At 45.0% G+C, this 14,357-nt stretch overlaps 1 protein-coding gene across 1 annotated transcript in view; it reads left to right on the top strand.

Moving 5' to 3' along the window:
• The first annotated feature begins 1,832 nt into the window (after positions 1-1,832).
• SMAD1 (SMAD family member 1) overlaps positions 1,833-14,357 on the top strand; it is a 61,985-nt gene continuing 49,460 nt past the window's right edge. Inside the window, exon 1 of the mRNA XM_054562790.1 lies at positions 1,833-2,012. The gene's annotated coding sequence lies outside the window, so the exon portion shown is untranslated. The remainder of the gene's footprint in view (positions 2,013-14,357) is intronic.

Genomic DNA, 14,357 nt, shown 5'->3' with positions numbered 1-14,357 from the left:
AATGGGAAAAATCACATTTCATAGCATTTGGGGCTACTAGGATTGCACTAACAAAGGTCATCTATTGGTTTAAAAAATTAACAGTTTTATAATGCCATTTTATAGCCCCTGAAATCCATGATCCAATCAAGGATCATATACCGCATTTAGAGGTCATGCTTAAAAAAAAAAAAGTTCTATTGAACTAAAATTCTCATGCCATATAATTCACCCATTTAACGTGTACAATTCACTGGCTTTTTAGTATATCCTCAGAATTACGCAACCATCATCACAAACTAATCTTAGAGCATTTTTGTTACCCTTGGAAAGAAACCCCATAACCTTAAGCTATGGCCACCTAACTTCCCCCAGCCCCTCAAACACGGGCAACCTCCATGTTATCTGTCTCTAGAGTTGCCTCTTCTGGATATTGCATATACAGGAAGTGGGAGCAGACAGTTTCTGGCATCTTTCACTTAGTATAATGTTTTTAAGGTTTGTACATGTAGCATGTGTCCGTGTTTAATTCCTTTTTATGACCGAATAATGTTCCATTGTATGGAGATAGCACCTTCTGTTTATCAAAGGAGGGTTCTGAGCAGAGGCGTGGCCTGATTGAGCGGCATTTAACGAGGCTCACTCCAGCTGCTGTCCCAGGGAGCAGGGAATGATGACCTGTGTCCAATGCTGCTCTTAGGAAGAATAAGATGAGGCCCAAGAATTGACCAGTAAGTGTTTGAATAGTTTAACTAAGGAATTAGCAGGAATATTCTGATCTATAATTTATAAATGGTATTTTGTGCTTTATGGGATGTGTTGCATTTTCTTTGGATAATTAAACACAGGATGCAGAAATAATAAAGTAATTAATAAGAATTTCAAATGGAATGCAGACACGGAAATGTATGTGTACAACTGCAGAGTACTATTATTTTACAGAGGTCTTTGAAATTTTCTTTATATGGGTGGGAACTATGCTTGTGGTTCATATAAAATTTATTCCTCAGAATAATTCTTCGTCTCTAAACATAACTCAGCATTATGGTAATTATCCAAGGTTTCACGCCAGCTTCCAGAGAGCTGGCCAAGAGAAAAATTAATTCTTAACAAAAAGGTATTTTCAATGTCTATGCAGACCAGGTAGATGAGAGATAGTTTGTTTTTATTGGGAAGGATGTCATCTAAAAGATTCTGGAAATGGAATAAAAAATTTAGAGTGCCATTGTGGCACCTGTCTTTGGAGCAAAGAGGTTACATACTAGAATCATTAGATCCCGAATCGGCACAAAACACATGTATTGATCCAGGGTTTAAGTATATGTAATAGTTAGTAGGTTATCCAATTCTGGGTACGTGAAACTTCTGGGGCTTGAAAATCATTGGGGAGTAGGTGAGGGACAATGAAAACTAGATATAAATAGGCTACTCTGGAAAGATAATTGTCATATATACACTCTACGTTTATAGTACGTTCCGGTGGGTGCGGTGGACGTGTGGGTGAGCATTTCATAAAATAAACACTGGCACAGAACTTCACTTGCAGATAATGCGCCAAGTCCGCACGCCAGGACTAAAGGAGGCAGCGGGAGGGAAGTCTGAACGCGCAGAGTACTTTTTTCCCCTTGTAATCAATGGGGCGGGGGGCTGGGGCCGCACCCCTCGCGGGCGGCGCTGGGGCCGGCGGGTCCCGGAATTTGGAGAGGATCCCTGGTCGCGCGGCGGCGGCGCGCGGGTGCGCGTGTGAGCAAGCGAGCGGGCGGGCGAGTGCGCCGGGTATTGGCAGCGGAGGAGTGGAGGCTGGGCGGCTCCGACTCCCTGACGCCAGCGCGACCAGATCAATCCAGGCTCCGGGAGCGAGCGGGCGGGCGGGAGGAGGAAGGAGAGGCCGAGCGGCTCAGCCCGGGCCGAGGCGCGGGGAGGGACCCTGCGAGCGCAGCGCGGTGCAGCGCCCGGCCGCCCCGACCGGGGCCGCGGGACCCCACTCTCCCGGCCACTCGTGCGCCCGCGCGGACGGGCTTGCCGCCAACCCGGTAAAACGAAACAGACCCGAGCCCAACTTTCTCCTCTGCTGCGTCCCCGCTGTCTCCCCTCGGCTCCCTGGACTTTCCAGTGCCGCCGCCTCAGTTGGGGCGGGCGCGGGCCCGTAGGGCTGCCGCGGTCCCCGGGGTCGGGCGCGAGCCGCGGTGGGGAGGGGGGCTCTTCCCCGCGTGGGGCGGATCGGGGATCCGCCCCCCCCCCCATGATGGCGATGGCGCCTCCGGCCGCTCGGAGAAACGAACCTGCCACCTTCTCCTCTCGCCCCAACCAGCTGGGCAGGGCTCGACCGGGATTCCCCTCGCGTCTTTGTTGGGTCTGCGGTGGGGAAGCCGCGATCCTCGGCCGGAGCCTCGCCCCCGGCCCTACCCGCGGCGGGACCTCCCCGGCCCCCTCCCCCTCCGCCTGCTCCCCGTTTCTCTTTCCCTTTCTGCAGCCTGGTTGAGGCCCGTCCGCGCGGCCCGCGGGCCCATTGTGTCCCGCGCTGGCCCGGGCCACCCTTGCGGGAGCTGGAGGGCGGCCGTCGGCGCTGCCCTTTACGCGCTCTGAGCCGATCTCGCGCTGGGGGGACAACCCGGTGCCCTGGGCCCCTCTGCGTCCCAGACCGGTTCCCTTCTCTGCCCCAGTGAGCTTCTTGGGTGGAGGTCAAGGAAAGTTCGTACCAAAATTCCCTCTAATTTATTCAAAGATTTGGCGGCGGCGGCTGCGCGTAATTTTTTTTCTCTTCCGCCTACACCCCCCTGCGCCTCCAAGTGTCGTCTCATTCCTTTCCCTTGACCGGATTCGATTGCCTCACTGCAAGTGTATTTGTGAGTTCTCTGTTGAACAACTGCTCATTTACTCTGCTCCCTGGCTTTGGGAGGGTTTCTCGGGGTTGTTTCTGTAGGAGCTGGGGGTGGTGGGTGTGAGACAGAGAGAGATGTGGGCTTGTTTTTCTAGTTGCTTAATAAATATGAAGGCTTAAAGGGAGAGCGCTTCCTTGATGTCCTTAGAGAGGGAGGAGGGACAGATGCCTGCCGGATCTCACAACTGCAGTAGCTGCGGCTTTTGTTTATTTGGAGGCGCAGACGATTTTTAAATACACTGCGAGATAACCGAGCAGGCGCTTCCATTCCGAAAATGAGGCGCGTCGGAGAACCATCTCCCGAGAAAGCATCGTTTTCTAGAGTGTTGTGACCACCGACCGGCCTTTTTCTTCCTCCGGGTGGTCTCTGCTTTCCATTGTATCGGAAGTTTCAAAGTAGGTGAAATGATTCAGAAGTTGCACGATTTCTGTCTGTCTGTCCTGTTGCTGACAAATGCCTGTATTTTGGGACGTAGCTCTCTCTGCCTGCCGGCCTGTCGTGGATAACATGCCTCCGTTCAGTAACACAATGAGAAAACTGTTGTCTGTCTATGTAGATTGTTCACCTTGTTGATGATTAATTACCACTTTACGTTTTATTGGAGGTAGATGAGCTGTATTGGAACCACTATTGAAAAAGAATCGAGGCGGAAGCGATGCTTCCTGCCCCAGCATTTTCAATTAGTATAAATATTTTGCATCAGTGTTACCGTGATGTAGGTGCCAGGCTTAAATATGCTGTCCTGATTTAAGTGTTTGTCCTCCCTGCCCCCTCCCTTTCCCATTTGCAGTTATTTGATATTTCTGTGCAGGTGGCGTACATTGATGTAATACTGCAATTCTTAGGAAACTGTAACCAGGGTCGTGAGAGATGATTTTCTAGAGGTGGGTGATGCCAGCGCCTCCTGGGGGTCCAGGCTGGATCAGGTTTCTTCTGAGGGTCGCGGTATGTCCTTGCTTTAGTTCTGACCCCGCCAACCATAGGTATGTAACCAAATCCATTTTTCCTTTTTGCATTATCCTTTGGTTTTATACCCTTGAAGAGCTGATGACCTTTGCATCAGAGAAATGACAGTTTCAGGCAATTACAAATGCTACCCTTTTACACCTCTTGAAATTTCTTTTTTTCCTTCTAAGTTCATTAAAGCATTAAGAGGAAGCAAGTCTCATCTTCCCAAATACATTTATTAGTTGTAAACTTAAATTTCAGATTGTGATTTTGTTTTCTAGGAATTCTGGGTTAAAGATAAAACTTAATAACTTGGTTAGACTGGAAAAAGAATGAACTTGAGTGTAATTAGACGAGTGTATTTAAGCTGCAGTCGCCTCCATGATCAGGGCCAAGTTGTGTGTGTATAAAAGATCTCATTTGTGTAGTCTTACAAGGCTAATGGAGGCATCATTGAGGCTTTATAAATAATGTAAGTTGTGTATAATGTAGAGTCTCCAGAGGCAGCAGAGAAAGCATCATTACCAGCCTTTTCAACCTGCTTGAGATCTTAAATTGATTTACAGCACTGAACTGGCGCAAAATGATACATCAGGATGACATGGGGTCAGCCTGTAAAAGTCTATGATGTCAGCCTATTAGTTCAGTCATCATAATTAAACCATATTACAGGGGCAGCTACGCAGGAGTCTGGCATTATACCTCAGATATGGGTGGTACATAGATTTTGTTTATAGTGGAAATGCTGAACTGGCCAGGAATGCTGGCGTTTTTGAAGGCTTACAGCACTCTGAATTTCCGAAAAAATTGAGTATGCATGCACGGGTGTTCAGTCTGCAGGTTTAGGGAGCTTTCCATTTGGCAGTGGAGAAACGAAGGAGCTGAGTGGGACCTTCGCAGCTCTGATCCCTGTACTAGTGAACCATGCTTCGTGTGTGCTTGAGTTTAACTTGGCCTTTGGGATCTTCTAAAATATCAGAGGACCACATACTTCTTATCTCTGATCCTTTTATTAGCACGGAGTTGCCCTGTATTGATGTATCAGCTGACATGTTATTTTTTTTAACTAGTCATAGTTACCAGTTCTCCACTGAAAACAGAGATAATTGAATTGAACATAGGAACAATTCAGGAAAAGACCTGGGTTTTTTGTTTAGATTTCTGGCAATCCCTGTTCAGCCTCTGGGTCGGTCATCTAGGGCTGTGCCGTCCAATAAGGTAGCCTTAGCCACAATGGGTATTTCAACTAAAATTAATTAAAATTAAATAAAAATAAAAATTCATCTTCTCAGTAACACTAGTCACATTTCATGTGCTCACTAGCTACTTGTGGCCAGTGGCTGCCATGTTGGATAATACTCAATAGAACATCACAACAGAAAGCTCCATTGGACAGTGCTGCCCTGGGATTTTATTTTTTTTCTTCCTCCTTTTCTGCTCATCTTGCAGCTACTTCTCTGCTTGATACCTCTACCGATGAGTTCGTGGGGTCCAAAAGAGAGAGCTATCAGTTGTCGCTACTTGTTTCAAGGTACAGGTTGAAGCTACTGGATAAAACCAGGTTGACTTTTCTGGGCATTATATTTTTCATTGGTGTCATGGATTCTCGTTTGATTTAGAGAAGCAATTATAGCTAATTTTTTTCCTGAATTTTTACTTTCCTCATTTTTATTTTTATTTTTTTATTCTCATGGGAGGACGTGCTTATTTAGAGAGAGGGGAAGGGAGGAAGAGGAGAAGAGAAACATCACTGTGGGAGACAGCTTCCCAACCTCGCATCCCAGCCCCAGCCATCCCAGCCCCAGCCGGCTGAGCCACACCGGCCAGGGCTGTTCCCTTGTTTTTAATACTCCCGTCTCATTTAAGCCGCAGAACTTTTCTAAGTTCTTCTGTAAGTCACATTTTACAAGTAAAGAAACTGAGTTCAGAATGATTCACTGTCTTGCCTCAGGGTACATAGCTAGTGCTTATGATAAGAGTCTTACTTGTAACTATTTGTGTATTTATATACTTATGTATGTGTATATATTTGTCTAGAATACCCAAATAATTATTGTTCTGCTGGACTTTATTACTCCAGTGTAAGCATGACTTTGCTTTTATTTTTTTAGGGCTTTAGACAAAATTTGTGCTGTTGTGCTTTTCTTGGCTATCTCCTTTTAAGTGTTTGAAAGAAAGGGAACATAGTGTTAATTTGTATGGAAGCAGAACATAATTGGAAGAATAAATCTGATTTAAAAGTCATGCATTTCAAGAGCAAATGAGTTTTATTTCTGCTTTTCTGGATAATTCCTGCCACTTTCCCTTGCGTTTTTCGTGTATAACCACAAGCTGATGGTACTGAAGATGAAAGTTCTAGTAGTTCAGTTTATCTCATCGGAATTTGCATTCCCTTAGCTGGTAGACACTGCACCTTGAGATAAGAATAGTTCATTGCAAATTCCTTCAAAAAAATTTTTTTTTACATTTAATGTTTACTTTTGTATAGTCTTACAGTTCAGTTGTTTGTAACTTTTTTCTTTGTTAGGGCTGTTTTAAGAATCTAATCAAATCAGAGATCCTGTACATTCTCACTCCCATCCTCCAATCCAAAAATGCTTATCTGCCCTGGTAAGCTTGTGTGTACACTTAGGTACACAAATCGCGTGATATTTCAGGTGAAGGACATCGTGGGTCTGCCTTGCCAAGTTCGCTCATAAACATTCAGATTTGTAATTTCCTTTACAGAGAATAGAGCTATTTAATGTTAAAAGCTGCTCTGAGGGTTTTCTAATCCAGTTGGTTCCCATCACGTTCAGTGATCTGAGGCCCAGAGAAGATGAGCGTCTAAAGGCCAGCCGGCCCACGATCGGGGGAGGGAAAGCCTGGATCGCTCACCTCGTAGTGAAGTTCTCACTTGTTTGTGTTTCCTGCCGGGCTGCTAAAGCTTGGTGCTGAGCACATCCCGTGAGCTGTAATTTGGGGGAGGGGAAGGATGGAACATTTTTTGGTATGATATTGACTATTTGTACCTAACACTGTTTATGCTGATGAGTAGGAATCATAGCTGACAACCCTCAGAGGTATGTTTGCTTTTTTTTTTTTTTTTCCCCTTCATTGTAGACATGGAAAAGTTCTATGTCTGATTCAGTCAATGGGATGTTACCAGAAAATGGGTGATTCAAGATTGTGCGATGTTCGTATTAAGTCAGGCAGTTCTGTATGAATCTCCTGTCTTGACTTTCAAAAACAAGTCATATCCTTAACCAAAAGCTAAAGTCGGTGGTAGTTCTGTGGGAAAGAGCTACGGGGTACGAGGAAGAGAATTGGAAGGATCTGAGAAGAAAAAGGGTGATTTAAATATAACAAGATAGAGAAGCTTTGATATTAAAAGTACATAATGGCATTGAGGCTGCTGAAGTGTTCTCTGTAATGGTACTTCTACATGGGGTTTCTCTTTTTCTGTTTTATTTTATTTTATTATTATTACTGGTTGGTTATAAAGGATGCAACTCAGGAACAGCCTGGGGGGAGAGATGCCTAGGGCGAGGTCTGGGGCAGGGGCGCAGAGCGCCCTGCCCCCTCCGGGCACCCGCTGTCACCACACCTGCATGTCCCCAGCAGCCTGGCAGCCCTGGCTTTACTTCCTGCTACCAGCATTAGCAGGGCGCGCTTTGATAACATGGAGACTTACCCGCTTTGTCCCAGACTGAAGTCTCTTGACTCTTTGTATTCCTTTTCTGCTGTTACCTAGTAGGGCAACCGTTTGGTCTAATCTGCTGGTCTGTCTTCTGATTTGCCACAAAAGCATCTGAAATATTTTTTTTCCCCACACGCTTTCTGGAGTAGCTCTCATCAGGAAAAGCAGATAAGCTGGGTAGCATGCAGGTACTTACTTAAAATCTAAATTAAAACCTTCATTTTGGTGTGCATTATTAAGCTGGTGTACAATTAGTTCTGTGGGCAGAACGTAACGTTGCCAGCTGTTGCATGCCGACTTGCAGAAACGAGCAAGCCCTGCAGAAGAGTCATTTGCATAAGGGAAACTATCTTTCAGAAGGGAAAAGCCAGAACTTTCATAAACAGTTCAACTCCAGTGACTATATCAGATTTTTAGGAAGGTACGGGAAACTGCAGTATTTGAGCAGTTGAACATCTTTGTAATGTTTGTTATGAGCTAAAATCAGAACTTTAGGGAAGATTCCTTCTTGAAAATGAAACAACAAACCGGGTACGGTTCACAGGAATCTGTACCTAGTGACTCTACAAAATCTCTTCTCTGCGCGGTTTCTCATGTTCAGATACGGAGCCTTACTCCCTTGTAAGAACTGAGTCTCTGGTGTGATAGGTTGGTGTCTTAAGTAATTTTCTTGACTACAAGCCCAAATTTAAGGGAACACATGCACGCGCGCGTGCACACACACACACACACACGTTAATCATACATCTTTATGCTTTTGAGCCCAAAATGCAAATAAATACTATGTCATGTTTGGGAAGAGTAGGGTACAGTAGCCTAGCTTTTGATTCAAAAGTATGTTTATATACATTATTTTAATGCTTTATTTGTAGTCTCCCCTTCATTTTAGGGCAGCTGTACTATAGATTTTTTTTCCCTACAGTCTGAGATAGTTCAGGTGCTGTTACTCAAGCCATTCATTCATGTACCTCTGTTGTCAGTCTTTTGTGGTTTCTTTGCATTATTCTTATGCAAAGTAGAGGTATTTCAGATCTTCATTGCTTTTTTCTTTCCTTTTTGAACACCACAAGAAAAAGGGAACTAATTATCTGAAGTATTATAATTAGGCGTTAAATTATTTGGTTAGGTAAATGCATGATCTTTTGTTTAGATTGAAAGAAAATATGCCGTTTTAATGGAAAAGGGATTTTAAATATGTTCTTACTTGGTAATTTTGTTACAGTATTTAGTAAGTATCTGCTTTGTTATGCAATGACTACTTACTAGTTCTGAGTGACTCCGTCATTGGTAAGAAGACACAAAAATGAAAAATGCACTCTGGCCGGGTGGCTCAGTTGGTTGGAGCTTCATTCTGTGTACCAAAAGGTGGTGCTTTGACACCCTGTCTGTTTGGCACCTTCGGGAGTCAATCATCCATGTTTCTCAGAGGGGGATGTCTTTCCCCCTCGCCCTCCTCATTCCTCTCTCCTTCCCTTCTTTAAAATCAATGAGACAATCTCGGGTGAGGATTTTTTTTTTTTAAAGGTACATTTTAAAAAATTAAAAGCAGCAACATTGCAAGAGCTGTTGCAAGGTGACCTAGGAGTAGGTCGTACAGATGGCTCATGTGAGGACCGCCGAGGTGTGGGAGCACATGTTGGTTTGCACCGAGGAGGGTGGGACGTTCTGGGCAGAGCCTGGTGCGGCAGGCTCGGCGGTCAGCGCGAGGAGCGAGACTCTCAGAGCGGTTCTGCCCTGCAGGACTTTGTGCAGTGATGGCGTGTTCCATATTTGCGCAGTCCGGCACGATAGCCACTAGCCACATGCGAGTATTGAGCATCTAAAATGGGGCTAGTGCCACTGAGAACTGCATTTTAAATTTTAATTAGTGTATGTTTAAACAGCCACCTGTGGCTGTCCTGTTGGAGCACAGATCAGGAAGCTGGCGAGCAGCTCTGCCTGCCCGCAGCAGGTTTTCCTGATGGGCCCTGTGGGGGGAGGTAGGAGAGAGAGTCAGAAACGTTAAATTGGGGTGACAGTTTTGGGGGCATTCGAGTGCCAGAATTAGGATGCATTGGAAGTTACTGAAGGTGTTTGAACATGCAGTTTGGATCAGATAGGGTAGAGTCCCTATGCCAGGAAATTATAAGACATCTATTTGATGTATCTATCTCATGAGGTGGGTTTTGCGAGTAAGAATATACCTGCTGGTTATTTGGCTATTGAATAATGGGAGAGAGAGAAGGCAGAGCTTATTCTTAAGCTTCCAACCTGAGTGACTGGAAGAGTAATAAAGCTTTTACTTAAGAATAGGGAGGAACTACTTGTAGAAAGAATAAAGTTCGTGTGAATGATACGTTAGAATTGACAGGTTGAATTTAAGGTGGGATAGTGGGTATCTAGGTATTGTACAGGCAGGTGGGAGACACACACCAAGCGGGAGCTTCAGAGAAGGGCTCAGAGCTCTAAGTATCGCTTCCCAGCGGTGACCGACTGTGGAAATGATGGCTGAACTTGTAAGAGTGGTGGGAATTTTGAGAGAATCATGAACAGAGAAACAAAGAACTGACGGGTGACTCTTCCCTAGAAATCCACAATTAGGAATTAGGAGAAGGGGGTGGTATGTTTGAAGTAGACAAAAGAAGGAACTGGAAGAAAGGTGCAGGGTCAGAGGAGCAGTGAAACCAGGAAGCCAAGGGAAGAGAGCTCCCAGAGCTGGTTCAGACGGGAAATGTCCGGTTCATGGCGAAGGAGGAAAGGTCAGGGCAGTCAAGAGATGCAGCTGAGGCGAAGAGACGTAAATGTACTAAGAGATGAGAACTCGCGTCTTCAGATTCCCTGGAGTGACTTATGTTTCAAAATAAATGAGCCCTCCTGCTGTTTGTAGGCTGAGGGAAAGAGGTTAATGGACAGAACACAGAGACGGGTAGAGTTCGTGGTCTGGAGCACCGGGGATGGGTATTAGCTGTGGTGGAGCGGGAGAGCTGTCTGAGAAAGAAGCGGGCGGGCAGGGGGTGGCGCTCAGAGAGGGAAGCAGAGGGCAGAGCCCATGCCACCTGGGGCTGAGTCTCCCAGCGGGGGAGGCGGCAGGTCCCTTCCTTGGGATGGGGAAGAGGGGCAGTCGGCAGACGGTACTGGAAGACTAGAACAGTGGAGACGTTTTGGAAGAATGACTGGAGAATTCAACTTCTAAACAGTACGGGGAAACCTGGGGTGAAGTTTGATGTGACTGCAGAGAAGACTTGGTGATCGTAGCTTCCAGTATAACCTGGTGGCTCAGTGGTGAGATTGGAGGGAAATGTTGGCAGAGATTATTCTGGCCTAGGGAAGCAAATCAGTTAAGAAATAAACCTCTAGAATCTGGCTGTTTGGGTTTTAAGTCCAAGCCCCAGCACTTACTTGCTTTTTATAACTTTGGGAAAGCGGCCTACCGTTAATGTTTGTACCTCACTTTTCCTCATCTGAAAGAGAGAGGCAGCAGTACCAACCACGAGTGACTACAAATGAAATGTGTTATACTTCCATATTTCATCTAATCTAAGGTGCTGCCAATTGTGAGACATTATTTCATGTCCTACTGACAGAGAAACTGTCAATTAGACACGGCATGCCATTGATTATAAGTTTCCTGGTTTCGGAGGTGAAATGGGAGGTGCATCTTCCAGTCATTGAAATACTGACTACACAAAGGACTTAGCACGGGAGCTGGCATGCAATAAGCACTCAGAAGATGTTGGCTATTTCTAAAAATCAATGGGAATTTAGAGTCTAGAATGTTAATGAGAAAGTATCGAATCCAGTCTAGATAAGGGGGTCACAGGTTATAAGGAGTCTAATGGACTAAATGAATTGAGAAGAAGAGTTAAGCAATGGGAATGCCGGTAATGAAATTGTGAAATACCAAGTTTGGGAATTTGTAGATGGAGCATTTCCCTGACAATTGTAGATGAAGGTTTTTAAGAAAAGTATAGAAATTGAACTAAGAGAAGAATGCCTGTTAATGCTTTTAAAAAGTTATTTAAATTGCCTAGAGAAGCAATTTTCAATGTTTTTCATCTCACGTGGCACTCATAGACTAATCACTAAAATTTTGCAGCACACCAAAAGAGATAAATATATACACACATATACATATATATATATCATTTATATATAAATGATAGGTATCATTTTGATTCACCCTGGATGGCTCTTGTTGCATTGACTGTTGTCATTTTTTTTAATTTGACAGTGTTCCTGACTAAATAGTCAGGTATTGCGTATTTTAAAAATCATATGCAATTTTTGCCAGTGGCACAACTGGTTGAAAATTATTGGCCTAGAGCTTTAAAAAAGTAAGTATTCTGAATTTATCAATAGCTTTTCTTATAGCTTTTATGAATATTAAAAAGTAAACACTTTTTTTTCATTAGAGTAATACATGCTCAGTGCAGGAAGATTCTGGCATGGACTCTTGTCGTAGTGTCAGAAGGAAAGAGGGAGCTGATTTGTGCCATCCCAAGAGGCGGGAAGTGTAATAGCCCACGTAGAGCCCTTCTGAACGGGGCTCCCAAGGTGGAAACCAGAAAGGAAAAACGCGCAGATTTGACAGCGTTTATGTGACCACAAATGACCAAGAACACACTAACAAACACAATCTTTCAGGTAACAAATTGGCAGCAAGTTACTGTTCTTGGTAAGAAGTTTTTTAAGTGCATTAGAAATACCATTGCTATAGAAAAATTGGTAAAGGACTTGAACGAGCAATTCACAAACAAACAACATGCAAACTACTAATAGCCATCAAATATTCTGCTGTGTCCAGTCGGACTCCAATGGAATGGGCATGAAGCCTTCTCTTTTACTCTCGTATATTACTGTTTATGAACCAGAAAGTATCGGTCTGGGAGAACCGGGCCTTCCTCACGGAAAGAAGGGAAACCAGAATTTCCCTGCCTCCTCAGAGAAGCGCTGCAGTCTGGGGGGCATCAGCTGCGAGCTGTGTCCCAGTCAGCCGGCCCAGCGAGGAGCCTTGAAGGCACCAGGGGTTAATGCTGCACCCTAGCTGGGCCTCGTCCCCTCCCTCCTGAGCTGCAGGGCTGGCGTTTCTTTATCGTGACATTTTCTTACTCATAGGAGACACAGTGTTGGTCTTGGACTATGGATTTGCTGATTGAGATGGACTAGTTTATAAGAGGTTCAAGTGAGAAAATTTCTCCCGCGTTGTAAAACATCTTATAAAGTGAGAAATGTTTAAAGAGTTAGGCATCAGCATTTCATTTGCTCGATTTTCTCTTATGAATAATGCTTAGGGTTGCGTGTGCAAAAAACGGCTGCACAGCCCTGGCTGGTAGGAGCGTTATCCTTGTAAACCGGAAGGCCGTGGGTTCAGTTTCTGGTCAGGGCACATGCCTAGGTCGTGGGTTCGGTCAGGCTGGGGCACATCCAAGACACAGCCAGTTGATGGTTCCCTTCCTCCCTCCCTCCCTCCCTTATTCTTTCTCTAAAATCAATAAGCATGTCCTCAGGTGAGGGTAAAAAAATAAATTATAAAATTAAAAATACAATAAAAGGCTTTACATATGCTTCCATTAAACAGTCTGCTGGTTGTTGCCGGGATCCTTTCCTAAGTACACTCAGTGTTCCCTCAGCAGTAAGTGAATTCTTACCAAGCCACTAGATAGAGTCAAATTTGTCGGCCTCTTCTGCCCCACCATCTTATTTCTTTTCAGTGATCTGTAAATACTTGAACGTTGTGGGGGAAGGGCTTTTAAATCTCACCTACAGGCTCAGCCCGTGGCCAGTTACTAACGCCCTTCCCCCCATTCTGAAGTCCTTTCTGAACGATTGGCGGAGCAGGGACCCTAAACAGGGATGCACTGCTCAGACCAGTCCGTCCTCACACTCTATAAGCTGAGTTGGAGAGAGAAGATGAGCATCAGGAACATTTTATCCAAGAGGGTAGCTATTGGTGAGAGGAATAATGATGATGCCCTGAGTGTTGCTTTAGAAATGATACACTTAACCCTATGGAAGCCCAGGAAGGTTGATTGTATATAGCTTGCCTCTCATCCAGCACAGCTTCCTGTTTTGCTTGTTGTCCGTTGCTGGCTTTGCAGTCTGGCATAATTAATAGCAACCTTTTTTCCCCCTGTGCTCATGTTTGTGCGCTTCTGTTTAGTTTGTTCAAGCTTGAGGGAATGTTTGAGTGGTTTTAAATGTTTTTCTGTTAACTGTGAACAAAATTAACTTATTTAAATGATTGGCATCCAGGCTCTATTTACAACATGTATTTGCATTTATTTAATCCTCACCCGAGGATATGTTTATTGATTTTTAGAAAGGGCAGCGGTGGGGGGGGGGGACATCGACGTGAGAGGAACATCCTTCTGTTGCCTGCTGCATGCGCCTCCACTGGGGGGTCGAAGCGGCAGCCTCAGGTGTGTGTCCTCCCCGGGGCTTCACCCTGCAGCCTCTTGGAGTACGGGGACAACCCTCCAGCCAATTGAGCCACCTGGCCAGGGCCAGCGTGTGTGTGCATTTGAAACACGAAAGAGGTCTTGTTAAATTGCGCTGGCCCGAGATGTTGCTTTGTGTTGCCAAAGCATCCTTTTAAAAAGGTGCGTCCCCGCTGTGGGGGTCCTGCTTTTTATTAAGCTGATGAGTTCAGCCAGCGTTTCTTGCCTTCCCACTGCGAGCCCTGTCTTGGGAGGAACAGAGAAATGTTTGTCGCGCGTCTGCCCTGAAGGAGCACTGTCACTGATAAGGGGAGGCTGTGATAGGCAAAGTTAAATGACAAGTCACTGTTACTAACGTGCTATCATCTCACCTAGCAAGTACTTCTCTTATAATCTGGGAGTGTGGTTATGTAAACTCAGGTTTTTAGAAGTTACTTTATTTTTATAAATAAC

Source organism: Pteronotus mesoamericanus, unplaced genomic scaffold (genome assembly GCF_021234165.1).
Source record: "Pteronotus mesoamericanus isolate MK-2021 breed Mesoamerican mustached bat unplaced genomic scaffold, CSHL_Meso_final contig_163, whole genome shotgun sequence".
Lineage (NCBI taxonomy): Eukaryota > Metazoa > Chordata > Mammalia > Chiroptera > Mormoopidae > Pteronotus > Pteronotus mesoamericanus.
This window is presented reverse-complemented; position numbering and strand designations above follow the sequence as displayed.